General features: G+C 40.1%; 1 protein-coding gene across 4 annotated transcripts in view; it reads left to right on the forward strand.

Annotated features, from left to right (window-relative positions):
• Positions 1-16,497, forward strand: part of LRRC8D (leucine rich repeat containing 8 VRAC subunit D) — a 52,514-nt gene that overhangs the window by 11,926 nt on the left and 24,091 nt on the right. The window contains exon 3 of one of the 4 annotated variants that reach the window (XM_083867548.1): positions 12,598-12,714. The exons of the other annotated variants lie outside the window; for them this stretch is intronic. The gene's annotated coding sequence lies outside the window, so the exon portion shown is untranslated. The remainder of the gene's footprint in view (positions 1-12,597; positions 12,715-16,497) is intronic. 4 annotated transcript variants of the gene reach the window in all.

The raw sequence follows: 16,497 nt of genomic DNA on the forward strand, positions 1-16,497 counted from the left end.
ACAGAGACAAATACAACATGTTTTCTGGGGTATTTGATTTGCACATCTAATGTGCAGTACAGCTCAGTACATGTCTTCAAATACAATTTTCAGGCTTCATGTAAGTTGTAAAGAATGGGCTGGGAATACTCTTAGCAAATGTTTGAATGTTGAAGAGCAGTTTGATGTCTTGAGGAAAGCTTTTTCCTCAGCTTTATTTTTTGTCTTAGTAGGGAGACTTCAGTGCTAGCTTTTGATGAGCACGTGTGAACTGTAGAGCACAGAGAGGTAGCAAACTGATGGGTTTTAAGACAAAACCAACTGTCACCTTGCTTGTTTTATTTGCTGAGATGTCTGTAACCATTCCTGGAAACTGGTATTTATTCTTGCATTCACATCTTTCAGATTGTCATACTTGAGAAGATTTAGTTAGGTTCATCTTGTATGAAGACAGAGAAGTTCAGAGTTTTGATTTATTGTATTCAATTTGCGTTTTTTGCCTTATGTAACTGTATCTTCCAGTTTGAGACTCCTGCTCTGAGGACCATGTTCTGAAAAGGCTTTGTATATTTTTTTTATGTACCGTTAGAGATTCTTTAAGAACAGGGCTACTGCTTATGTGGGCTTGTACAACAATGCTTGGGATGGCAGTGGCATGCAATGGACTGTTAGAGGGAGTATTTTTTGAAGAGGCACAATGTTTTTTTCACCTCAAGTGATGTTTTCTCTCCAGAAATACAAGCCTCTGTTGCTTAGACTGTCTGAATTTATTAGTCACATTTTTGTTATTTTTTTATTTATTGACCCAAGTGGAGGCAGTGAGGGTTTGTTTAAAATCTGTTAAGAAAATTTAAGTCTGATATCCTTGAGGTAATTTCCAGCTCCGATTATGTCTTTACTGGTGTGGTTAAAAGATAGACTCTTTTTATAGCTTCCATTGTGAATACTTCACTTTCTTTTTTTTTGTCTTGGGAAATAAGAATCAGCATTTATTTGATTCAACAACCAGCTTCCTGCTTCCCAAGGAAGAGATAGTGGCTCATTCGCCTGCAAACATCCCTCCTGTGGAGAGTCTTTGTTGGGGAGTTAGAGGAAAACTAGCAGTTCCTAGTGAAATAGCTGCATAGCAGGATGAAGAGGGATTATTGAAGCATTACTAGGAAATTCATGGCTGTGTGGAAGACCTTATGTACTCTGCAGACGAGTTGACCTAAATTCTGCAGCCAGGCCTTACTGGTTTCTGTGTTGATGTGATGTGGCAGGCTGGATAACCTGCACCAGATCTGGGGTTTAAAAAAAAAAAAAAAAAAAAAAAAAAAAAAAGCAGAGGGAGTACAGAGAAGGTTTATATTTCAGTGGAAACACAGACAGGCAAGTCTTTAAAAGTGTACTGAATCTGTCTTAATTTTTTTTTTGTTTGTTTTTTAACCCACACTCCTTTATTCTTGGTATTGAGTATTTTTCACATAGCCAGGATGAGTCTGTATTATAAGGATGCTCATTGGGAAAAGTGGAGATGTTGTTTACTCTTGGGTGGGGAAGATGTGGATGGTTTTGCTTGTAAGAGGCTTTTACAGATGGCTTGGAGTTCTGAGATAGGTTTTAGCAAAGAAATTTTGCTAAGTAACTTATCAGTAGTGAAATAGTTAACACAACTGACACTTGAACTCTTGGGGAGAATAGAGTTACTATCCTCTTGAGGTAAATGGTTTTATGCTTGAGTTTCTAGGTGATATTTTTTTCTCAAGATTATACATTACACAAAACATGACACAAAAATCCAAATAGAAAACAAAATGCCAGGTCTGTCAAGTTGAGTTGGTCAGTCTGACCTGCGTGCAGTGTTTTCGTGCTGTTACTTCTTGTAGTAGTGTTGTGACTTTGCAGTTTAGTTTCTTCTGGCACGAATGTGGTGTGAGGGCAGTTACTGCTTCCTGCCTTTTTTTGTATACATAAGCTAGACTGATGCAATGCTCTCCTTTGCTTTCACCCTCCCTGCTTGCACACTTTTGTTACCTGGTCTCACCACTTCCTTCTCAGGTTCCTCTACTGGTATGAGAGGAATTTTTTTCGCTAGCAGTGCTTATACCATGTCCTGTGAAAGGAATGGTTTATGCAGGCAGAAAATTTTGCACTCACTAGAAGGGCTTTTGCAGTAAGATTTTTGCTGGCATAGTTGGGAAGCACGAAAAAAACCCAAAAACTGGCTGATACAGTTCAATGAACGAAATGTTAAAGTGTGGCTAGGGGCTTTCTTGTGCAAGTGTTCTGGTCTGGTTACTGTGATGGAATGTGTGTGTATATTTATAATATATTTCTGTCTGGAAACCTCTTTTCGTGGGAGCATAAGCTTTAAGTCTTGAATTGTTTTAGAGGAATTTCTGCAGCTGCAGCATCCTGAAGTGCCAGGGGAAATAGTGATATTCTGAAACATTGCTGGCTTATTTTAGATCACATTTCACTTGATGTGCTTTTGATTTGTTTTAAGAACAACTTGTCTGTATAAGTTATTTGTTTACTATACGCACATAATAAGCAGCAATGCTGACCTTCTGCTGGAAACCAGAATGGCTGCTGGTCCTGCTGCCCCACTGCCAGAAGCAGGTGTGGTGAGGGGTTTGGAGAGCAAGGGCTGCTTCCCTTGTGTGTTTTTCAGTACCAGAAGTAATAATTAGAAGCTTATTAACTGAAAAATAAATTAAATTGATTGAAATTCCCTCCAAATTTTTTTCTTGCAACAGTGTTATTTATTTCCAAGGCTACCTCAAGGCAGAAGCAATGTTTTCCTTAGTGCAGATATAGATGTCCTTTTGAGTAATTCTTTGCAATGAAAAGAACTTTTGTGTATCTTGCTCCAATGTTACAATTTTCGTGTTGGTTTATCTTTTCTTTCTTCTGTCCTTCCAGCAGAATTCTCAATGTTATCATTAGAGACAGAAACTGAAAAATAACTGGAAAAGAGCTGGAAAACAGCCTCACTTTGGTGTTTTTTCACTGTTTCTGCTCTTATATTTCTTTGCCTAGATGGGAGACTTGTCCATTACTGATAGCAAAAGGCAGTCCCCACAGCCACGGGTCAGTGAGCTGAGCTGCTTCCAGCCTGTCCTTCTGGAGCCTGAGCCCAGGCTGGCCACGGGTGGTGGCACTGGCACAGCTCGGGGGAGGCAGGAGATGGCACTGGCAGGGCTGGTCGCCAGCTTGCTACAGCAGAGAAAAATTGAGCAGGGTCAAAATGCAGCACTGCTTTCTTTGAACCTCCCCTGGAGTAATGTCTCGTTGCATGGTTTTGTGTTCACAGACCTGTTTCGTACTGGATGGGTATCAGGTTCAGTGGGCTGCAGTATTCTTAGCTATGTAATTTAATTTAGTATGATGATGTTCTGAAATACCTACCTGCTCTCAGTTCTTGAGTGGAATCTCGGGAGGTGCCTCTGGAAAGATGGAAAGTGATTCTCAGTATGTTGCTCCCTCAAGCTTTGTCTGTTGTCTTTGGTAGGTGATGCTGTTTTGAAGCACCTTCACAGTTCTCATTCTCTTGGAGGTTGAGTGAACACTGGAGCACTAAATCAGTGTAGTGAGGTGCAGCATCAAAGAGTAAGATCTGCCTGTCCTTGTGCATACCAGATGTAGTTTCAGGGGAGGTGGAACACTTCCAGCAATTGAGAAACCACAGGAGAGATTGGACTGGGGAAAAGTTGACCTTTCCAACGCCAGGTTTTCCTTGTGTAGATGGGCCCGACACGTCTCATAGTGCTGTATTTGCACATGATGGTAGAAAGGACATACCATGAGATGTTGGTGACATTATTGCCTTGCACCTCAGATAGTAAAAATGGGGAATAGAGAGAGAGATTTACAAGGGAAAAAATGAACATACAGCTCTTTGTTGCTCAATTATTTTAGTGCTTCTGTGACTTAGCTGTTATATTATGTTAGTCTGTCCACAGCTTTTTATGGGCCTTTTAGAAAAATTTTAAATTTACATACTATTTTTTTCTCTAGTTCTATTTGTTATTTCAAGTGCTAGAATATGCTTGCAATTACAACATTCCACTGCCTCTGGTGATTGGATACATATAAAATTCTGGCCTTTGTTGCTGAGCAAAGAGCTCCCAAACTTTCTGCTTTTCTCTGCATTTCATGAAGTAGGTTTTGCTCAGTGTATTACTGGAAACGTGGAAAAGTCTTTTATGTGTAATTAGAATTGTTTTGATCAATAAAGCATCAATCTCTTTTCCATTCCATTAACTCTTACATTCTGCAGGAGCTGGGCAAAAAAAAAGTGATCTTTTTCCCTGCCCATAAACGGAATCTGCTACCTTTTGAGGTAAAACATTTCACCAGGCGGACTACAAAACAATTTTCATGGGCAGTTCAAGTAATGTAATGATTGTTAACATTACTGATATTTGAAACATTGGGGGGAAAACAATTCCATGAAAAGAAATTTTTAAGAAAGGAAAATGCCATACAGCTCCTTCCCCCGGGCCCTGCCATGTGCTGTTTTGAAGTTCTGTGGTAGTTAAGGGGCATACTGCCCTGGTTTGGGTTGTTTTTTCCAATCTTTACTATGGAGGAAGCATTGTAGTTTAAGGCTATAGAGGCAGAGCTCAAACACCACTCCACTATTTCCCCCCAAACCCCCCAGACTGTTGCTTGTAGCAGAGCTGCACTCTGGCGTCCGGCTGTCCAGTTTGCAGCTGCATCTGGCAGCCTCACGTGCTTTGCCTTTTTGGCAGGTCGTGTGTTTTGGTGACTTTGGTGACATTGCTGCCTCCCATGACACTGGGCTGAGATGCTGGTAGTGCTGCCAAAGGCTGGGAGCAGCTGACGTTTCTGTGGCACGGGTGAGATGGGAAGGACTGGAAACAGGGGTGCTGCATGGGTTTTTCTTTGGATGCAAGAAGTGATGGGCTGTGATAGAACCAGACTGTCGCCTCTCAGGTCTCCACCTTTTGGCTGGGGACTAGTGGCTGTTCTTTCCTAAGTCTCTGTGCTCTCATGGAATTGTTTTTTCATGTGTTTTCATGGAATTGTTTTTTCCCTTGGGCTGTCATTGATTAGTACTAACTTGCAGTCAAGTTCACAGCAATACCAGTTTTTCCTTTTCAGCTCAGGCAATGGGATGGGGAGCTGCAGGTAGTCTCTGGAGGATTTGGGTGAGTATTTGTGGAGACAGAGGTAGATGGTGATGGAGCTGGGAGGTATCAGAAGGGAGAACATGAAATATAAAGCACAGCTAATCTTGCAGGAGTGTGTTGGCCCACTCCTCTGCACTGTGCTGTCCTGGTATGTGTATTTAAACTGAGACAATCTGAAATAACTGGCTGTCAACTTGTTAAAATAATCAGGCTGCCAAGAACTCTATAATTTTGTTAAGCTTCATTTCAGATCTATTCCATATTTTTTCACCTTTAATGGAACTAATTCAAGGGATGCAAATGTGAGGTTCAGCACACTAGTTCCACTCCCTGCGGTTCATTTAAATTTTCTTTTCATTTACTTTTGCACCCCTGCTCTGTCACAATCAGGGTTCAGTCTGAAGGCAGCAGCTGAGAAACTCTTCGCTTTACTGAAAGATTATGTCTAGGTTGTAGGAGATGGGGAAAATGGGAATTGGAGCTCTCATCCATAAACATTAAACAAAGCTTATTTCAACAGCCTCTTCTGTCTTTGTTAGAATAGTTGGAGGTATGCCAACTTAAAAAGCCCCAAACCTGTTTTGATTTAATTTTCACCTAGATCTTTATGTGTAATATCCTAACGAGGGGCAGAACTACTTCTGTTTTCCTTGTGTTCTGCATAGCACTTTCATACATTGGTGGTGGAACTTGGGTGGGTTTTTTGCAGTGCCATTGAGTTTCTTTTCCTTGTCTGGGTTGTTCAAATAGCTGTGCTAGTGGAAAGACAAACACTTGAAATTGAAAAATATGATGAGGCAAGGGCTGTCAAGTATTATGCATCAATTTTGTACTTTGCATGCTGAGGTCCTGGCCTGCTTGAGGTCTCTGGGTAGTTCTGCAGTGTAAGTGTTTAGCAATGATAAACTGCAATGTCTGGCAGAGGGATTTGGTGTGCAAGGACACCTGAAAAAATAACCTTTAATCCTTTCCCTGAAATGATGAACTGGTTTCCAGGTTTCTGTTTTTCCGGAGAGGTTGGACAGGGTGCTTCCATTCATTGTGTGCTGGCATGATACTCAGTGTCAGCACCTTGTTTTAATAGTTGTCAACAAAATAATATTGATAGAGCTGACTTATTAGACTTTCTTTTCCCTGCATGTGTGCTGCATTAATTATTTGAAAGTATTTTTTTTCTCAGAAGTAATCAATATACCAGGAAAAGCACCTTTCACCAATGACATCTGAAAACAGCAAAAAGAGCAGAAGACCAGAAAGCCCCCAGAAATCCCTAAACAACACCAACAAAATGAGCTATAATGTGGTCAAGAAGAGAACTGCTTGTAGCCAAGGGCACTTGCTGAGAGGGGAACTGATTATGAAAGCCCACCATTTATCTTTAATTTTTGAACCAGGGAAAATGTAATTATATTCTTTAAATAAATGCGTGGAGTACTTGTGTTATGTATTGTTCCTTACGGTATTAAGTGGCTTGTTAATAGTTTCACAGCTTGTCACAAAAGGCCTTGGTGTTTATTCTTGGTTTTCTAGATAGTCTGATTACAGATGATGGAACTAGACAAGCTAAAGGGTCACGGCATTTTAGAAAGAGATTCTTCAAAGAATGTCTCAAGGACCTCTTAGAGTTAGAGATGTCCTCAAGATAAGCTGTTACTGATCTGAGGCCACGGATATGAGTGTTTCTTGCTTATTAGATGCCCTAAACATGAGTAGACGTGTCTATGGTTAAAAGGCTCTGTGGATCAGCACTGGCTGAAAATGTTTTCTGAAGTTTTATGGGTTAAACAGGGTTACTGATGTATCGTGACACCTTTTCTGCAATGTCATCTACCCTGTTAACAGCGTATTTAGGGGATGGGCTTGTTTTTATGCTGTACAATTGGAGTGCACATAAGGAATGTGCATCTTGTTTTCACAGCAGTCATAGACCAGTCCTCAGGAGCTGACTCACTGCTATTTTGTAAGCAGGGTTTGCCTTCCTTTTATGCGGTTCTGCATTTTTCCATTCCACAGTCCATGGTAATTTAGATCTTAAGTGTGCTGGTGTTAAAAAGCCTGCTTCCTGCAGTAGATCTTATCCCTGTGTATGTGATGTGTACTTGGCCTAATGTGATACTAACAGAAGTAATTTTTGATTATTTCACGATTTTTCTAGTTGGGTCTTAATCACGTTGTGTTACAAAGGCACTTTCCCTGCAGCTAACATGATCATTAACAAACAAGTATTAATAATTTGGGGGGGATTGCATTTGGTTTGTTAGTTATTGATACACTTTCACACTTGTAAGGGCTTATTTTCAAATTTTCCTGTACAATATTTGACTTTCTTGAGTTTCAGATTAATTGTCTTATTCTACTTGCATTTTAACTGAGCTTTGCTATTGGGATGTTGTAGTAGGGTGGGACTGGTGAAAACAAGCTGCTGGAAAGATATAGAAAGAAGGCCATGGCTCCCTGTAACTTGAGCGTTCTAGTTAGAATTTCTAGTGTGTAGCATACCTTGAATAACACTGGATTCAATTATTGACTTCCAAAATCACTTAAACTCACTCTCACACCTTCCTGGCAAATCAGATGTTTTCTTGTCACTTTTTATTACTTGCTTTTACTTGGCTCAGATTATTTTTTTTCCACACGGCATCTTCAGAGGAAGTAGTGACAGAAATCTTCAGTGCTATCATGATTTTAATTTTTAATAAAAAGATTTTCTGAAAATAACTGTGCACCAATGTGTAAATCAAACTTTTTCCAAAGTTCTACTACCTTTGTAATTTTTTTATAGCTTTCCTAGGTAAAAGTTGAAAGATCAGATTGTTTTAATTGATTTTTTTTGGCAAAACTTGTGTGGCTGGAAAACTGACAGTAGTCATGTGAATTTCATATTACTTCTGCATGATTAAAATCAACAGCAGCAGTCTGGGCTGCTACTAGAAATATTTCCAGAAAAACTATACAGGAGAGACTGAGGGAGATAACCCAGCAGAGACTTTTTTTTTCCTATTCCTCTTATTCTGTAGTAGCTCCAAGGTTGAGCATAGTAAAAGGGAAAGAGGTAAATCATTCCTATGGAAAAATGGTGAAGTGATACTGGTTTTTCTGGTAGTAGCCAGGAGGCTGCAGAGAGGAGAGAAACAATAGGAAGCTTTTTGTTTCCTGGGAGGAGTTGCACATTTGACACTGGCAAGTGGGAGCCTGATCCGAAGGCATCGGGCTGCTGGAACAGCAGCACCTTCCCTGGGAGCTGCTGGACTTCAGCCTGGGTGTTCCTGCAGGAAACTCCACCCTCTTGTTCTATCTCTTTCTGGTACGTTTTCTAAGCCTAGATGTCGTCTTGTTACTGCTGGCAAAAAGTTACATGTGTGGGAGATATGCAAATGTGTTGTAATGTTCTGATATAATTTTAGCACGGGAAAAGAGCAAGCTCTGTACATAGGTATTACCAACTGAGCTCCAGTCTTGCAGCTCAGTTTATTTAGTAGAGCTGTCAAAGTTTGAAAAGAGATTTGCATGGATGTGGGGTGTAGGATCAAGTTCATAATTTTGTAAACTTAAAAAGTAGCTCCTATCAATCCACAGTTCTCTAAATTCCTTTACAGACAGTAGAAACAGTCTGAATGAGTGTAGGAGAATTGTATAGTTCAATGACGTGATAATTGAGGATTTTGGATGATGTGAATACTCTTATTATTTACAGTGTATACTGTCGCTGGAAGAATACTGGTTTTGCAATGAATAACTGAGATGAACTTTATCTTCTCTTGTTTCTCTCAATGTAAAATTCTAAATACTGTTTTGCCTTTTATCTTTTTTTTTCTTTACTTTGGGTTTGTTTTGGGATTTTTTTGTTGTTTTTTGAGTTGGTGGTTGGTTGGGTGTGGTTGTTTTTTTTTGTTGTTGTTGTTGTTGTTGTTTGTTTTTTTTTTTTGTTGGTTTTTTTTTTTTTTTTTTTTTTTTTTTTTTTTTTTTTGTTTTTTTTTTTTTTTTTTTTTTTGTTTTTGTTGTTTTTGTTTTTGTTTTTGTTTTTTTTCCCAATTATAATGAGGACTTGCTGGGCTTGTGGAAGAGGACTGAATCTACTAAAATCCTTTCTCACATATACATGGTTAAGTATTGCACTCAGGAGGGTAATGTTCCAGTGGAATTGCAGTCTCCCCATAACAGTTTAGACTTTGGTAAAGCAAGTGGATGAGTCATTGCAGGGATTTGATGGCTGAAAAGATTGATTAATAATTAATTTAAAAACAAGATGCCCTTTCCTGTGTCCTAGCTTTCAGCCATTCAAAAGATCATCAGATTCCCACATGTAGTTTAACATTTGAGTACTAAGGATGTGTTTGTTTTGATGTCTTTCCCTGAACTGCAAATGTTGCTTTGTCTTTGCTTTTGCTCACACATTATTTATAGAGATATAAATGTCACATTTGATTCAAGTGCTCTGATGAGGCTACAGCACTTTGAAGGAGCCAAATGTTCCCATTAGGTGTGTTAGGGTTATATTTGCCTCATGACCTTTTTGAGGTGCAGTGCTATACCAGGTGCTTCATGGTTAATGGCATTCCTGATTTTCAGGAATTCTCGCATACAGGTTCTTTGCTTTTCTTCGGTAGAGATTTGTCAGTCAAGGATTTGTATTTCTACAGGTTTGCATTTGGAACTAGGTGTCTAATGGGCAACCCTGGGTCCAGGGTGCTTTCTTCCTTTATGCTGGGATAGTGGTAAAAGTGAAGAATGCTTCTGACTGCAGTGTGACCCTGAAAGAATGACTCCAAATGAGCCCTTTGAATTCAGTTAAATTAGCATAAATTATGTCTGTTTGAGGGGGTTCAACAGCAGTAGGTCAAAGATGCGGGGTCAGTCCAAACCAATCCAATCCATGAAAGGCATGGAAGCTTCAGCAACCTTTTGGAATCCTTTAAGGTTAATTGATACCCTCTTGAGTGCTCCTGTCTGGGGCAGATCTTTGATATGAGATAGATCTAGTAACTCTGATATTAGAAGAGGTAATAACCTGTGTTTTGTCTTTTTGGTTAATTAAAAGCATACTACGTGCAATCCTGGGCAATTTAGTTACTGAATCTTGAATATTTAGTGTGTGGTGAACATACTTCAAGGCATTTGTTTGCTGACAGTGTACAAAAAATCACTCTCCAATCTTTCATTTTTACTTATTTATAAGAGTGAAAGATGAATGAAAATTTGTAATAATCTTACCTTGAGCTGTTGCTATCATTCATAAATTAAACCTGAAATGCTTCACATTTTCAGTGTAATGATACCCTTAATCATTAAATTCTGAACTATGGCTTGGCTGTAGTCTTCTGATCAGGCTTCTGTAAAAAGAAAGAGGCTGCCACATGTTTGGTACTAAGATGCAGCTACAACCTTCTGGCACTGGTGTTTGTGACATTGCATGTTGTCAGATACCTAAGGTGTACAGCAGCTGACACCTTGCACTTTGCAAAGCCTCAGTCTTTGAAGCTTTGTCTAAAATTTCCAGCCTGCAGATAATTAAATACTTTGGCCTCCTTTAACTGTGAACATTATTTTACTGTAGTCAAAAGCTAAAATTTAGTTGCACTGCTTTATAAATGCTGTGTAATAGTTTTTGCATACTGCAGAGTTACTATGAGTAGGGATTTTAGCATTTGCAAGGCTAGCATTGGAGTTAGACTTCAGGAAGTTTTGTAAGAAAGAGGTGGTTTTGACCTTTGTGATGAAACCACCATTTGCCTCGGCACAGAATATGGAAGGAGAAAGCTCTCCCTCCCACTACCTCTTTAATTTGTGGTAAAGGCACTGAAAATAGGAATGTGGAGATGAGAAGGGAAGAATATGTAATCTGACTTATAAAACTAGACCTTCTTGAATGCTTGTTTTACTCCAGCAAAACCTCCTTTGGTAAACGTCATGTGCAGGATTGAGTGGGTGTTCACCTGCTGGTTTGCAGAGAGAGGAGGACAGGAAAGCAGTTTGCTCTTGCGGGGTGCTGGGAAGAAGTAGATGATTTCACAGCTTGAAGTATATAAAACTTGCTCTGGTGTTGCTATGGGCAGTGGAATTTGACAAGAAGTGGGAGGAAGAGAAGTGTGTGTGTGACTAGGGTGATACTTTGCATTCTGAAAGGAAGAAGCAGGGTCTGGAATTCATAGTTTGACATTTTTGAATGTGAGAAAGAAGCCAAAAGGAAGCTGGTGAGTGTTGGGACATGACTGATTTGCTCCAGTTTACAAAGTAGGTGTGGACAGCAGAAATCAGGACAGCAAGAAATCACCAGGTTTTGTTTTAACTGAAGAGGAAAATGGAATGGTCACCCTGGGCAGCCTGGCCTGCTCTAGGTCCTGATCGTGGAGCCTGACAGTGCAGCTGGTTTTAGTTCACAACTTGGGAGTCACTTTGCTCTGGATTCCTGCCATTGGAAACATCCTAAGGCAGAGAAGTCCCTAAAGAGAAGTAGTTGCAGTTACATTGGCTTTTTCTCTGGGATCACTGCGGAACCCCTGGATGGATGATATAGGGGTCAGAGATGGATCAGTGTTTCCTCCAGACCTTATCAGATTTGCCTGCAGAAAGAGATTTGTGAGTTGAGCAATGGTGCTGTAAGAGGATTCCATGGCAGAGCAGATGAATCTGGCTTGCAGATGAAACTGGAACTTGCCCTCAGGAGGCACACTTACCCTGAGTGTCTTGGTCCAGAGCCTGTTAAGTGGGAGTTAACACACACAAAGTATGTGGCTGAGCAATCCTTGTGCTTTAACTTTGGTAACTTTTGTAAGGTATCTCCTGTTAATTACCTTGCTGTTGAAAAGGTGAAAAGTAAGATTGGGTTTTTTTTCTTTTTATTAAGCTGAACTGGAAATAGTCCCTATGGGTATTGAGGCTTGGCCACAAGAACATTGCTTATCATGTGGTGTCACATCAGCTGCAATCCTCAGACAGTAAGGCTGCTGGATTTCCTGACACTTCTCCTAGTCTGTCACGACTCTTCCACCATTCAGACTGGAGTTTCTTGTATGTTTGGGTTACGGGGGTAACAAAGCTTATGAAACATGACAGTCTGTGAAAAATAAGTCTGTAACGTTCCTTCAGCTTTTCCACTGGGATAACTTTTCACGTGTACATTTGCATTAATAGCAGCTGGCTTCTAGTTAATAAATACAGAGCCCTGTGAAATTAATGGGTTATTAGGGTTGGATGGGTTCCTATGGTGCCCTTAGTACTGCAGCTTTCACTAGCTAGCTGTGCCTTTGCTTGTGTGCACAGCAGAGTTGTTTACATGTTAGGAATATGCTGGAGGCAAGGAGAAAGGAACAGCTTTAATGTGATGCAGCTTAGATGCTCTGTGGGGGAGGCCTCAGAATTGTTCATAAAAGGATCGAATGTCAATCAATGTTTTGAGAAGAAAAAGTTACTGTTTATGAGAAAATTAAAGAATAGCGTATTACATGCTTTTCCTCCATCTTTTTTTGACTCTGTCTAGGAAAATGTCCCTCTTCTGTGGTTCTTTTGAACCCTGTTAGAGTATCAGTGGTGCCTAGGAGAAGCATCCATGCAGACCTCTCCTTTTGGCTCCAGCCACTTCTCTGGGCTGCCTTTGGTAAGGAAACAAGTAACATGCCAGCCAGCTTCTTTCAGCTCTTCCATGAAAATCCTGGTGATGGTGTTGCTGAGGATGCTGCTGGAACATTGTGGCTACTATTAAATTTCTTTTACGGGCACATGGGGGGATTTACTGCTCTACAGAGTAAGAAAATAGTTACTCTGACATCAAGCCATGAACATGAGAAAATGGCTTCTCCCTCATTACAAGGCAGGAGAGAAAGAAGTGGAGAAGAAAACAGCTGAAAGCCTCCTCCTCTCCCTCCAGAGCTATTTTTTGCCAGTGACAGAGAATGGTGGGATGAGCAAAGCTGATCTATATCTGCAGCAGGCTGTGGCTCTGATCTGAAGATGCATCCCCAGGAAAAAACAGTGAGAACCTGGCTGTGGGGGAGGGAGCATCCGAAGTCAAAGCACTTCTCTACTGGTTCTGCACCTGCAGTTTCTATTCCAAGTTGTTTGACATTGTAGGCAGGTGATGCTTAAAATTTGTCAAGAAGGGGCTGTCATATTTTGTCTTAGATTATGCCTCATGTGTCAGCTGTTAGGGCAACAGGCTAGAGTTTGGAGGAGCAGCTGGGGAATGTACCTTGCAGAGAAAGGGTAGGGATGGGGAGGGAAGGGCTGGAGAGCAGGACACTATCATGGATAATTGACTCAGAATAAAAGGCTTTTCAAGCCAAGGCTAGGTGCCTGCTAGAAATGCTTCTCTAAAACCTAGCAAATGTGCCGTCAGGAATTCCATTTACCAGAATTCAAGCTTTTCTGATTGTGTGGCTTCCTGTATTCTTAGAATGGTTTGGTGTTGAACCAGTGTCCTGATGTGTCACCTGGGCCTGTCTCCCAGGGGAGATATTTTGGACAGTTAGTCCTAAGTAAATTTTGTGTGTCATTCTGGAGTTTAAGTGCTTGTCTTCACATGCCATTAAGAAATTATTCAAGTCAGCCGAAGGTGTGCATTTAAAGTGAATTGCTTCAATTGTTTTACATCTTTGAGGGAAAATAGTTGAGAGTCCCTCTGATTCTGAAGAAAAGCATCTGAAGAAGGTCTCAAGCAGTTTAATCAAAGCAGTTTTTTAATTTGCATGGTTTTTGTCTTAAGAATTAATCCAAAGTGCTTTATGCAGACAAAGCCTTAAAGTGGATTATATTATATAGGAAGGTTATTCTTAAGGATTTGGGAGGGTTTATGGGGATGCAGATGTATTACTAGTCAGGAATAGCACTTGTATTTTAAACTCACCTTATACTTTCATCTGAATTCATTTTTCAACCTACTGAGTCTGCTAACCTTAAGCAGAAATTTTGAGAGGATGTGAACTGACTTTAGTCTTTGCAGCAGACCTGTGACATGCTGCTGATGGCATCCTTAAAGCTGTCACTGTGTAATGGCTGAAAATTCCAGTAGAAACTTCTAGTTCACATATTTAATCTTTTATAGTGAATGGAATGCACTTAGGTGGGTAAAGCTGCTGATGTCTTCTGAGAATCTCTAAACTGATGGAAGGAGAGTGAAGGAAGTTGGAGTACAGGCCCTCTGAGCAAGTCTTGCACTTCTACCCCAAACTGAAATTTTTCCCATCCCATACAAAGTTTTCTTTTCAGATGTGTGTATGAAGTAGGGACCTTTAGCAAAATCTGGGTAGTAGAAAAAGGCCAATTATTCTGTTATCTGAGGCTTTTTGGCAACCTGCATATTTAGGTTTACCTCAAGCCTGAGAGGAAGGGACAGAGGAATTTGGCACAGGAATTGTGCACTTCAGACTGAACTGTCTGTGCAGACTGGCAGTTTTGAGAATTTACTGCCTATTTCAGGGAGAATTTGTTGGAGAAGCTATGGACAGAGCTCCCAATTTTGCATTTTAATGTACTGCAACAGGGTTTTTTTTCTTCTTCACTTTTCTTCCTATTTTAATAAAAAGAGGAATGTCTAAACTACTGTAGGTATTTTCCCTCATTTAAAATAAGTTGCAGTGGCTGATGTACAGCAAGAACACAGATTATTGCCTTTTCAGTTACTGAATTTAGACTTGTGAAACATAGGAAAGAATTTCTAACTTAAGTCATGCAAGTATGTGTTTCAGTAGCTGTGTGAGATTAGGTGGAAAGGTCTGTCATGTATGTTGAACTGCAGAATTCCATCTCTAGTCTGCTACTGCTATGCTTCTAGAACACAGGTCACTGTGTGTGAATAGTTAGCACATTATTTAAATAAGGTTGTGAAAATGGAAGGTTCTGAATGTTTTTCCTACCGTTGAGGCAAGTTTAAAGTCAAATGTTGCAGTTTTCTTGCTGAATACTTTGTTTTGTTCCCCTGTGAAAGACTTGCTCCTAGAGACTAAGGACTGACTCTGTACTAAGGTTTAATTTAAGGATGGGCAAATCCAGGTAGAGCACAGATGCCTTCAGCTTGGGCAGATGAGGGATATTGTATCCGCATGCTGAGTGCATGTGCTTTGCACTGCCTTTCTTGGCTGAGGAGCAGTGCAGTTTCTGTAGCAGTGTCCCACTGGGATCAGACTGAGGTCACTTCATTTTGCCTTGTTCATCAAACAGCAGCAGATGGCTGGGCTTTGCAGAAGCTCTTAACCAGAGTGATGGTCAGGCTGATGGCAGGAATCTGAATTTGTATGTTGCCCAGTCTGGTTGACTTCCCAAGTTGGTCACTTGCTAAATACCTCATCTTTACAGTCAAGGACTAGATTTTGAGGTGCCTTTTAGAGATGTCTGAAATGGCTGATCAGGTTTGTTTCCCTTTGTACACTCTGTTTACTTTTGTTTTGGTTGCCTCCAGAGTGCTGAACATCCTGTTGGCATCATGGAAAGATGTTCAGTGCCATGGAAATTCAGCCCACTGCAGGTCAATTCTTGTTTCAAGTCTTCAGCTGATAAGCCACTGTGGACTTTGGTGTCACACAGCTAGAAGGTGGTGGTTGCCATGGGACCATCGAGTGTGACCCATTAATATAAAGGATAGACAAACACAGAACAGCCCCAAAAAAATTACACTTAATGCTTCAAAAGAGCATATTTGTCATCACAGAGAACTTGATGTCATTTTAGGAAGAAGTGAATGGAAAGCAAATCCCTGTAAGAAGATACTAAACAGTCCAAAAGCTGAAATTCTGGTTTAAAAAAAGAAGACATCTATACTAACAGCTGTCTGGTTTTGGGACACATTAAGAAATTTCAAAGAAAAAGCAGTAATTAAGGAGAAAACATATATATGAAAATTTTAGAATTAGAAGTTAAGGAAGTAAGTTAGAATTAACTGAATATTTTCTACAGCTCAACTGTTAGAAATAATTCCAATTACTAGATGTGGATAATAAAGTAGCTCATGCAAAAATACAGAAATATTTGTTAATACTCTTCCTTATTTGGGAAAGTGTAGAATGTGATACTGTCAGTGCAATTCCAACAGAGAATTAAGTCTGATTTAATAAATTAAGATTTCTTCTAGGGATGCCTATATTAAATCAGCAGCACTGTGACTTGATTGTTCTAAGGCCCTTGATGAAAAGTCTGTAGGCATGCAGACAGTTTTACATAACTGTTGGTATTGAGGGTCTTAAAACCAGCTGTGCCAGAATAGACAAGGAAAGAGTGGGAGACTGAATCATAGTCTAGCTAGCTTGACATTAATAGTCACCAAAATACTGGAAAAATTAAAGCAACCAGGACTCTGAGATGTAGTAAAGCCATATCTACAAAGGCATCTGATGCAAGGGGAATGGAGACAGTTCAATCCATTGTGGTCCTCTGCTACTCACTAGCTCCT

Source organism: Zosterops lateralis, assembly GCF_965231275.1.
Source record: "Zosterops lateralis genome assembly, chromosome: 9".
Lineage (NCBI taxonomy): Eukaryota > Metazoa > Chordata > Aves > Passeriformes > Zosteropidae > Zosterops > Zosterops lateralis.